A 12,281-nucleotide genomic window follows, 5' to 3' on the forward strand; every position below is an offset into this window, starting at 1 on the left:
ATGCTCCGCTATAAATAAAATGCCGCGCGAAGCTGTGCGGCGTAAGCGCCATCGACAATAACGTCCCTTTTCATAGAAAATGCCCCATATTACCAACTTGCCAGAGACCAGTAAATATTCAAGACGCACAACCTCCAGTCAACAGCACGTTCTTTGCGTGTAATTTTACTATTTTGTCGTCACCTACTGCTATTAAACCCTGAAAATTTTGTATGTACGTGGGGGAAGATGTTGCAGGTATCTAATTATAAAGTTATATTAAAATACATTATGAATTATGATAATTACAGTAGGTACCGTAAGACATGTCGTACTACTCGTACTCGTATTGCTGTGCGAAACTAACGCCTCATTAATCGAGACAAAAGGTTGCAAAATTCGCAATGCCATGTTAATAATGTCTGGTCTGGCGTCTCACAAGGGCTAAAACCAAAAAGCCACCAAAAAGCGCACTGGCCACTTCATAGTCCACTTCGTAGCCAGTGAGGTTAATATCATTCTGACACACGTAGTTGTTAAAACGTCAATTAACGCGATAATTAACGCGTTTGCCACCGTTTCCCCGGTAGTGTGGCCCCGGCATTAGCGATGAAAATGTATGGCAGGCAGGACGGTATTCTTGTAGAGATGGGCAAGTGCCGATGCCGATGAGTAGCGTTTACAGAGATCCAGTGTAACTTGGCCTCCAAATCCGTAGCAACATGCAGAGCGCTCTTTATTATAACCAGTTCGACTACTTGCTGTGATTAAATAGCATGCAACGGGAATGTCGCATAGTGTTGTGGTCGTGCTGGGGCCGCGCCGCCGCCGGGCGCGTGCGCCGCCCCGCCGCCGGCGCCCGCGCTCACACGTCATAGTCAGCCATACGTCAGTTCGATGTAACACCGAGCGGTCGTGTTCTCCTGGGCTCATTGTAGTTCGCACGAAAGCCCTATAACAGTGTCTATTCAAATGTAGTCGCCTTGCTGCTATCAATTAAGAGCCTTTAGAAGTTCGAGAGGAAAACCGATGAAAGCGTAAGTCCAACTACATTTCCATATTGCACAATTTTCTCGCGTTCCACTGGTTTTTCGTGATAAGAAAATTTCCGAGAATCTTTTTATGTCAAGAGAAGTGGATTTCTATAAGGTATTTCATTTATTTACAACGTCCTTAAGTTAACTTTCTCTTTTGTGGCTTGTTTCAAAGCAGTCGTGCTTGGTGCCTCAGAAATATTAAATTCTTAAGAAACATTTGAATTCGCTTAGTATTTTTAGTTAGTATGTACTATGTACAGCCATAAGTTCAGTTAATATATGTATTATGTATTATCTTACAAACAGTATGAAGAGAATTCAGTGAACGATTGTCGTCTAGACAGGGTACTTGACCCCATTCGGTTTGTGGACCGCACAACACAATGTCCCCGCATACGGTCCACGCACGTGGTGGATAAATTTAGACCACGCCGTGGGGCCTGTTGACATACCATCGACATGAAGTGGTCAATTAGCTAGAAGAGTGTCCGCAGTTTGACTCTACATACTTGCGCACCAAAGTATATCAAACATTGAAAGAGAAAGGCTTTTATAGCACGGATGCAAGTTCTATACGCAAACATTCCGTCAATATTTTACTTAACTAACATATTAAAATACGTATTTATTATGTTTCTTATTTACCTTCCGATTTCCGCTCTCCATTTATAGGTAGAGCATTTTTAATAATACAGTTGTCTTAGAAGCACTTGCCAACAAACTAACGTTGTTTTAATACTTTTAACAATAAAGATCAATAGAAGCAAACATTTTATGTCTAGACAGTAATAATTTGAAATAAAACTCTTCCGGTCGTGTATAAATCATTTCAAAAAGACATTCAAGGTGAAGCATTACAATATAACATTAGAATACTGTCAAAATGATTAGTTAGAAACCATTTACTACATGTTTGCAGAATAATAAGGAAACAACTGTAAGGAAAACCAAACTGTACCCTGTACTGTTGTTGTAGGAACTGTAAGGGAAACCAAATAATGTAAATGTGACGTCCTACAGGTAAAGGTACCTTATGGCGGTTGGCGTTTACGCTATTATTAACGATACTCCAATACTATTGAGGTGCTATGCGACGTAAGCCGCCATAAGGTACCTTTTCCTGTGGAACGTCACAAATAGGTACATATTTAGATAATATACCAATGTAAAGAGGGTAAAACACGTAGGTACCTACATACTACTTTGATAAAATAAGCAATAGGTATTTTTAATATGTTTGCGTTGGGGTAATCGCGTATACAAACACTGCCAAAGAAAAAAAAAGCCTGGACATAAACATTAGAACACATACTGAGTAGGTAGGTAAGACCCACTGAACTGAATAGAGTAAAATGATTCAATCCAAAAAACAATCAGAAGTGGAATTAAGTATGCCACAGAGGCATCAATGAGGCCATTACCTTGTACTTACTCATGTAAAGTATGCACTTAAATAGGTAAGTACACAATAGATAGTAGATACAAGTGATAGGTGGTGATGGTAGTAATGGAGCCTAAAGACCGCTTATGTTTGTAAAACCAGTGAACATACTTCAAATTTTCTGGGTCGCTTGTTGAGTTGAATTATGTAAAATTAAATGTTAAATCAATCAATCATGACTGAAGTAATTAAGACCAAGGAAAACCTTAAGTAGAAGTAGAAAACCATTTTCCTCCAGCATAATTTGCTCTATCTGATTGAAATTTCTAGGAGGCAAACTATAAAATAAAATAAACATTTCTATTAGTTACACTTATCAGTGACAACCGCCGTTACTGAGGTTAACTTACTTGTAACTTTTGTAACTTAATTGTTATCACGAAATGCTTCCAAGGCCCACTTGCACCATCCCACTAACCCGGGATTAAGCGGTTAAACACTTAAACCGTTAACCCAGTGTCAAATTGTACTGGTAATCATGGTAACTCCAGGTTTAATCGTGATAACTATTATAACTAACCGTAATAACTACGTTTGTATGGAGAACCGAGCTTGCCGGGGACTCTTAAAAGGGGGCTAGCACAAAATTGTAGTTTTTATATTAAATTTTTACACGTTTTAATCAACGACAAATACTATGAAAAACTTCACATGGAAACTAGACTAGGTATAGGTATATTATTTGCAAGGCAAGGGCAGGCACTAACCAAAACTTTAAAAACTTAAAGTTGGCTAGATGAAAAAAAAACATTTATTTTTAGATGTATATCCGCCTACAAATTCTCTGCTTTGCCCGAAGGTTGACTGGTAGAGAATGCCTCATAGCATTAAGTCCGCCTTTTGTACGATTGTATTTTCTTTTGTGCAATAAAGATTAAATAAATAAATAAATATATCGTTACCCTGCAAACCATAGCAGTAAAATTTTTGTATAAAATAGCTAGTGACATATAATGGCTGAGGGATCTGACAAGCGAAATGTTAAACAGAAGTATAAAATAAGTAATCTCCCGTCGCAAGTATCACGCGGTGCGCCATATCTTTTGTTTCCTAATTTCTTGGCTAAACGCCCCTATTTGTTTCCTAATTTTTTGAATGTAACGAAAACATGGACGTCTTGTAAAATTAAGATCCTACGATACAGCTCAGTCAGCCGGCCTAAGATATCTGATAAAATATATTGCCACGGGCTTATCTTCGTCGTGTATTTTGACCGTAGGTAAAACATTCGCCGACCGTGATAATTATAAAGGGGGCCACTGACTATCAGTCCGCCGGACGATATCGGCCTGTCAGTTAGAACAAAAATTTGACAGTTCCGATCAACTGACAGGCCGATATCGTCCGGCGAACTGATAGTCAGTGGGCCCCTTAATGGTTCCTCTACACGATGGCCCAACGTAGGCCAATCTAAGGAACGCATTTATGCGTTAGAACTTAGAGGGAACAAGTGATATTACTATCTCATTCCACCGCATAGCTGCGTCCAGCTGCGTCCCTTAGATTGGCCTACGTTGGGCCATCGTGTAGAGGATCCATTACGAATGTGAAAATATTATAGTAACGTTAGCGTAAAGTCGAAAGTGACTGTCAGCTATCTGCAACCTGATGAATTACGTGATAAAAACTCCTCAGCGTTTTTGCGTAACTTTGAGGATGTTTAATTTATGATAAGATACGTTAGATACGTAGGTACCTACTCAATATCATGCAAATAATCGTAAATAGTTGCAGCATTATCATCTTACTTTGTTAAGTTTAGGTAGATTAGGTAGTACAGTTAGGTATTTAAATATTGTGTTTGGAAAATATTTGCGTTTCGCTAATATTCGCAATGATGTTCTTTCTTTAAAACATTTATTACCATGAACCCGCCTAGTGGGTGCTCGTAACTTTTTCTCAGATGCCAGATAACCCACTGGGTATATTGCTACTTTACTTTATAGAATAATGGTTTATATCATTATAATACCAACTGATGCAGAATTGCAGTATCAGTTGTCTTTTGTCAACATGTTGCAAATATTCAAATCCATTCGCTGGTCATCATTTTAGTAGTAGTTACTAGTAGTAGTAAACTCTTTATTGTACAAAAATACATATTAAAAAATACATGGTACAAATAATAAGATGTACAAAGGCGAACTTATCCCTTTGAGGGATCTCTTTCAGTCAATCTTTGAGTAGATGAGAGGAGAGAGTGAAAAGAGGGTGACAAATGTAGCAAAATGTACAACAAGGTACCAGAAAGACCAAGGATATAAATACATACAAAATTAATAGGATAAACATATATTACACAAAAAGGAATGGAGAAAATACACAAAAAATTGGAAAGAAGTAGAAAAATATAAAGCAACTATACATTACAAATATAGACAAATTAATCAATCATTTTATTGCATGCATTCTTCTTCTTTGTCGTAACCTCATGGCTGAGGGACGTGACGAGTGTGGACACTCTTCACCAGCTCTCCAGGCCGCTCTGTCTTGGGCCCAGTGCATGCTAGCCTGCAGTGTGGCGTTTGTCACTGATGTTATTCTGTCCGCCTAACGCGTGGCCATACGTCCATCCCTACGCTTCCTTGCCATTGCCATTGCCATAAATGCATAGTATTGTGTAAACAGGTATCTCTCTATTAAGTATTTTGTCACCCGTTGACCACGAACGCTGTAAAGAGTTCGAAACGTCGGGATGTATTATAAATTCAATATACGCGATATAATCCGTTTTCATAGTTTTATTTCATGAGTAACTACCTATCGCGGTAACCGAAGACAATATTATTTTGTACTATTTTATTTATTGTGCATTTACTCTTATATACGGGCGTCCGCTGGCGCCGTTGCACGGAGTGGGTTAACGAAAAATTATATGAGCAACAGGGACGCTTGCGACGGATTTTATGGCGGCCCAGCGTAGGCCAGTCTAAGGGACGCAGCTATGCGCTGGATGAGATAGTAATATCACTTGCTCCCTCTAACGCATAAATGCGTCCCTTGGACTGGCCTACGCTGGGCTATCGTGTAGAGGAGCCATTACCTGCAATGGCACCCGCGTGTGCTCGCCCGCTCCGTGCACGGCGTGCACCCGCGTCGCGTCAGCTAGCGGAAGGCCTACTACTCCCTCGTTGTAATTTCCCGTTTTATAAGAGTACAAGAATGTCAAAGTGATTGAAACGTGACTGGTATTTCCGTTGTCTCTGTGTGTTTAAAACATTAACGCCTGTTACACTGTAAACGTGTTCGCGTAATTCGCGTTTGTACTTCAATTATCTTTATATAGTAGGTACTTACATATGTAGACATATGCTGGCATAAAATCACACCATAAAGTTACTTTTCAGCTAAGCGCAGGTACTAGAAGCAGAGCGGTGCCGAAAAACTCAAGTTATATGACGTTTGCCTAATAAGTAGGTATCTATAACGCGTAAATTGCGTCAACGAGTGGAATTAAGGCATAGAATAACTAACAAACCCGATGTTATTTCATAAAATTTTGTCTAAGTGTAAGCAGAAATTTTTACCCTTTCTTAATATCGTAAATTGAAGTAACAAGTAGTAAATAGCAACTATAAGTAGTAGTTTATAGTAACATACCAAAATATTAAAATACATTGATCCTTCTTAAAATAAAGTTCTCCCGACGAAGCCCATAAAGTAGACCCTACTTTTATAGTGTATCGTCTCTTGATAATTATCATATATTTACGTACTTATGTGAATAGTATAGGGTAATCTTTCCAAGAATAGTAAATCTACAAATAGAACATGCATAATTACATGCCTGCTCAATTAGCGCTACTTAAATACATATAATTAGTAAAGATACATCACTACATCTCGTGGTATCTTGTATTGTAACTAAGTAAACGTAGTAGCTAATAGTGTTCTTGTTCATTTAACTGCATAATATTTCCATCGTCTCTCATTAGAATTCTCTATACAACTACATAATTATTTGGTAACCGTGATGGAGACTGGTCTGAACTTCTGAAGTCAAAAACCCAGAGTGACGGCAAGTTGTGACGTGCGAGGATATCAGTATATTAATATAATTATGTTTTTAGGGTTCCGTAGGTACCTCAAAAGGAAAACACGGAACCCTTATCACTCACTTTGTTGTCCGTCCGTCCGTCCGTCTGTCTGTCAAGGCCCTTTATCTCGGGAACGCGTGGAAGTATCGAATTGAAATTTAAACCATATACTTAGAACTAGGGTCCCTTGAAGCTCTGAAAAAAATTAACTTCTAAGTTAACGTAAAAAAAAGATACGGCCGTTTATGCCGCAAAAAACGAACATTTCGACACACTCAATGGAATCAAAATTTATAGGGTACTTCCCGTTGACCTAGAACTATGAAAGGCAAGTAATATCATCTTACACTACAAGTACAGGGAAAATTGACAAAACTATAAATTTGCAAAAAAAAATACAAGAAATAAGTAAACTAAACTAAACTTAGTGTAAGTAAACTGACGGGAACCCTCAGTGGGCGAGTCCGACTTGCACATGTCCGGTTTTTTAGGGTTCCGTACCTCAAAAGGAAAAAACGAAACCCTTATAGGATCACTCGTGCGTCTGTCTGTCTGTCCGTCTGTCACAGCCTATTTTCTCCGAAACTACTGGACCAATTAAGTTGAAATTTGGTATATATTATGTAAGTTTGTGACCCAAAGACGGACATGTAACGTAAACAAATGAATTATAAACACGGGGGCCACTTTCGGGGGGTAAATGAGAAAATTAAAGAATATAGTTTTTCAAACTATATCGTGCCACATATTAAATGAAAGAGCTCACTGTGAAAATTTCAAATATATATTTTTTATAATTTTAGGATAAACAGTTTAGAAGTTATTCAAGAAAATAGGCAAAAAATTACCATTCCCCCCCCCATTATCTCCGAAACTACTGGGTCTAAAATTAAAAAATTAAAATACACAGAATAGATCTTTACCTATACATTACAGGAAAACCTATTAGAAATGTGCAGTCAAGCGTGAGTCGGACTTAATTACTTAGTTTTTGATCCGACCCCTACGGGTTTTTTAAAGACATTTCACTCACGTTTCACATAAAATAACATTGTTTAAATTGTTTAATGTACGGAACCCTTGGAACGCGAGTCCGACTCGCACTTGGCCGGTTTTTTTATATGTACGTAGAACTACATGCAAGTTAAACTTCTCATTATGTTGTAATGATTCCCCGCCCGTTCCTAATATTATTGATTTTTTAATGGTAGAGAGAATTCCTACCGACAAATAGAAAAAAATACCGATTCATCATTGATTAAAGTAATAATAGCGTGTGTCATTTTATCACATGTAGTGTCACGTTACCTTTTGATTACCTAATACGTAGTTTAAAGTACTTACGAGTACTACCTATGCCGAGTTTCAATTACATTGTTTATTGAGAATATTGGTAAGAAAAAGAGGAAAAAATTAAATATTTTTTAAATTAAATTAGAAGGCAGAGCCAAGAAATTATTATAACTGTTGTGATATAAAATAAACATAGTTTATTTCATATTTTTACTAGTAAGCTACGAACTTACTTGTAATTAGCAATAGTAATTGCTTATGATTTGAATCAACCATTAATAGACTTTTTTACAAACTTAATACTAGGTAACCAAAAACATGAAACTCCTTGACGTTGGAGGTCGGTGACTCAATATTACCAAAGAGGCCGGCATTATTCGCGAATGTGTACAAAATGTAACTTAGCTAAATTACATTTAAGTTTATATAGCTATATAAATTGTATAAATGTAGCGTTATTTTATTTACTTTAGTGTTGTGCTGTTGTGCAATAATACCTAAGTATATTTTCTTTAGGTCTTGAAAAATCCAGACCGGAGCCAGATGCACAGCGGCGCGGCGGTTTAGTAAAATCGTGTCATTTGTCACGTTCACTTTGGATATACTTAATAACGGAACCTTATAAAATTGAACTATTTAGTAAAAAATCTGTGATGTGGTACTGCACACGTTTCATCAAATGTTGTAATGACCGTAACTTTAAAATGAGTCACGTTAATGACGAGTCGGATAAAAAAATAATTTAACTAGCTAGTGTTAAAACCACAAAGGATTTGGATCTTAATGAACATTCCAACAAAAAAATTAAACTATTAAATAATAATAAAAATGAATAGAATCTCAATTATTTAACCCTGGTTTTGCATTTACCAAAGGAGTATAATGTAAACGCACTGGTTAAAAAAATAATCTCTCTCAAAAAATCTAGGTGACACACCTTTCTACACATCTTCAAACGTAAAGCCAGTGTGTTATCGTACTTGCAGTTTACATGAAGACCTATTTCTTCTCGTTTTTAAACGAGGAACTTAGGTATTACTATTATTCCATGCAAAGGCCTTTTAGTTGTGTCTGACGAGTATCTCGACGTTTATTAAGGGGTTATTAAATTTATCCTTTCGCCGGACACTATCTGCTATCTTGCTGCTAAGGGAGTCGGAAAACAGCATATTCCTTTCTATATAGGTACCTCTTAGCAGAAAGTGTCTAAACAAGATTAATGTTACCCTGGTTTTTCCGACTCTTTTCCATGGTGCAACCAATAGTAATAACTAATTAACTTAATGCGATATTGGATGCCCTACATAATACAGCCAGTTGGCAACTACATGCTATGGCTATAGCAGGCGTCAGTCACCCGACCCTAATGACGGTGATCACCTGTTAGTATAAACAAACAATGCGGAGACGAGATAAGATGGTCATTAGCGGCGCGGGCGCACCAAGGTGGCCCCGGGGTCGCAATACCACTTTAAAAATATAATCTTAAATTTCATTACTCGTCGCGCATCTCGCTCGCATCAATATACCTATATATACAAAAGTGATGCACTGCGAGTAATATCAAACCAAGAATGGATTTTAAAAGTTAGAATAGCACCCTTGACCGTGGTTACCATTGGTTGTTGCTATAGAAGGTGAGTTGATTTCTCGGGCTGATTGTAAAGTGACCTCTTAATCCGTATGCGTAACTGCAGAGCGCTTGTAATCCTGAAGCCTTTTTACTCGGCTGTCTTCGGACTGTTTATACGAAAGGGAATCTAGCACCTGATGTATATTCGTACCGTAGACCAGGGTTTCGCAAACTTTTTACCCTGCGTACGTCCAATTCATTTCCAGAACAACTGTATTTTAGAATATACCTACATATATATATATACCTATATATTATATATGTCGAGCTATTCAAGGCATGGGGACAAACAATGGAGATAATAATGTCTTGTCGCTTTTGGCGAACCCCTTTATGATCGCTAGCTAACCCCTGGGGGTCCGCGTACCACACTTTGAACCCCTGCCGTAGGCTTTGGACCGACAGATAGACAATACAGACGGCGGCCGGTACGGAACTATGGAGCTTAAGTGGCGGTCAGCTCCTTCATGGAAGCGATATTGAACAGGGGGCTAACGAAAAATTTAAGTTTTGAGCATTCGTTGCCTGACCTATAAATAATCAGTATATTAACTAATGCTGTGTGTATTGGAAGAATGAGGCCACCATTTGCCGTTTGGTTGATAAGTAAGCAAAAAGTAAACAAAATAGTTTAGTGTATGATATCTACTTCAGTTTATAACAATAGTAGTATACTGATTTATAGGGAAATTAATTGGTTTATTAGAAAACACAATTTCCCCAATGAGGGGTGCCTTCCTCAACTGGACGGACGATGAAGTCTTAAAAAGAGTCTGGAGTTGCAGGCGTCCATAGGCTACGGTGACCGCTTACCATCAGGCGGGCCGTATGCTTGTTTGCCACCGACGTAGTATTAAAAAAAAAGTTTATTTTGAGTCATTGAGATCACAACGCGACGCACCATATTATTATCCTTTGTTACTTCTAAATTCTTGGTTTTACGCCCCCTTTGAAGCAATGTAGTTTTAATTAAACTCACTTCGACCTTGCCTTGTCTGATAATATTATCATGCGTCACAAGAATTATCTATTGATCATGCCAAGATTCGTGACAGTAATTTGATTTTGTTATGTGACGTACCTACATACATTCTCAATCAAAAGTCTAGTAATATGGACTTTGCATAAGTTCAAAACATAAATATGACCTGTGTACCGAATTTCACGTCAGGCAAGAACAGATATTTCTTACCCGTTACGGCCTCGGTTATTTAAACTGGGCGTTCATAGACGTAAGTAAATTAACCTACAGTTAAGATTTCGCACTTCTATAATAATAAAAAATGTTTCCACTAATTACATTACATTATAGTGCCTGATTTTGTTAATATAGTATTTAAGTTGTTTGTTGCTTTAAAGATATAGCGCGTGATATAGGTAGCAAGAAAGAATAATATAGGTAAGTACACATAACAATGAGTTATTACGAGTACAATTTACTAGTGCCAAACTTCCGAGTTTCTATGAATAATGAACCCGACTAGCAAGTTCTTGGCAACGAAAGTGTTAAAGAAAAATTACAAGGTTAAGGGTGTACTCGTAGTTATTAGTTATCTATGTGTCTGGGCTATAATATTAGCTCCCAAGCGGATAAACCTAAAGTAAATCTTGATCTCATGTTTCTTTGAGCCTGGTAAAAATTTATTACAACAAAGGTTCTAGGTATCCACAATCAAAAATATAAATCTACACAGCGGAAATTGAACCCGCATTCCTTACTCCCTATCCTTGCCAAATAAGGCTCCAAACAATAGTTCCATGCATTTCATCGTGTTTCGTTTTAAACTATTTTTATTTTAATAAGTATTGTGGGACTAGGTTAATACTATTATAGACTTATTCTGTGCTAGGTTGATCTGTGTAAAATTGTCCTATAATATTATTTAGTATTTATTGTTTTGTTACAGATCCGTAGCGGTCTAGATCAGATTCGACCGTCTCCGAGCGTCCAACACAGGACTTTCCCGATGGGTTGAGAACGCCTACGTTGTGTGCTGTGGTCACGCCACTGACGCTGTAAGTAAAAAAAAACCGGACAAGTGCGAGTCGGGCTCGCCCACCGAAGGTTCTGTACTTTTTAGTATTTGTTGTTATGGCGGCAACAGAAATACATCTTCTGTGAAAATTTCAACTGTCTAGCTATCACGGTTCATGAGATACAGCCTGGTGACAGACAGAGAGTGGAGTCTTAGTAATAGGGTCCCGTTTTTACCCTTTGGGTACGGAACCCTAAAAACAGCTTTAAAAGAAGGGAGGATTTGTTGAGTGAGTACATTGACACGTAGGTACAGCTAAACTAGGGTCTACCACGAAAATCGAAAATAGAAATTTCAAGTTATTGAAAAGTTTTATGTCTGTTTAGAATTATTTTAATTATTGCCGGACTGTGTCATACGCGAAGGGTCTGTTTCAGGATGAAATACCAAAACCGCTAAATTAAGGAGGAGGTAGATTCAATAGTAATAGTGAAAATTGCAGTTTCAAATAGGTCACGATCGTGAGATCATTATGGCCCAAAGAAACGATAAAAATAACGCAGAAACACTAAAAATATTTAAAACACGGAAATTCTGTCCGATTCTTTCTGACAAGTATTCAAGATCGTGCCCAATTAGAATTGAACGTTATGTAGTCGTAAAACTGTGACCGACACATTTGACATTAATCAGTTATATGGACCAATGTTGTCTGCAATAAATGATAAATAATAATTTAAATTAGTCATACGTTTAAATAACTTTAAATTGGTCAGTTTTACAGAGAGGTTTTGCTCTTAACAGGTTTCACTATTTATGATGCGCAAATAAAAATCTACTGAGCTAAGCTCTTGCTGTATGGTCAAAGCCTGAACGCCGATTTAC

At 37.6% G+C, this 12,281-nt stretch overlaps 1 protein-coding gene across 1 annotated transcript in view; it reads left to right on the forward strand.

The window, feature by feature from the left end:
- The first annotated feature begins 851 nt into the window (after positions 1-851).
- Positions 852-12,281, forward strand: part of LOC134746035 (putative phospholipase B-like lamina ancestor) — a 28,234-nt gene continuing 16,804 nt past the window's right edge. The window contains exons 1-2 of the mRNA XM_063680245.1: positions 852-1,016; positions 11,328-11,436. The gene's annotated coding sequence lies outside the window, so the exon portion shown is untranslated. The remainder of the gene's footprint in view (positions 1,017-11,327; positions 11,437-12,281) is intronic.

This window comes from Cydia strobilella, chromosome 12, assembly GCF_947568885.1.
Source record: "Cydia strobilella chromosome 12, ilCydStro3.1, whole genome shotgun sequence".
Taxonomy (NCBI): Eukaryota; Metazoa; Arthropoda; class Insecta; order Lepidoptera; family Tortricidae; genus Cydia; species Cydia strobilella.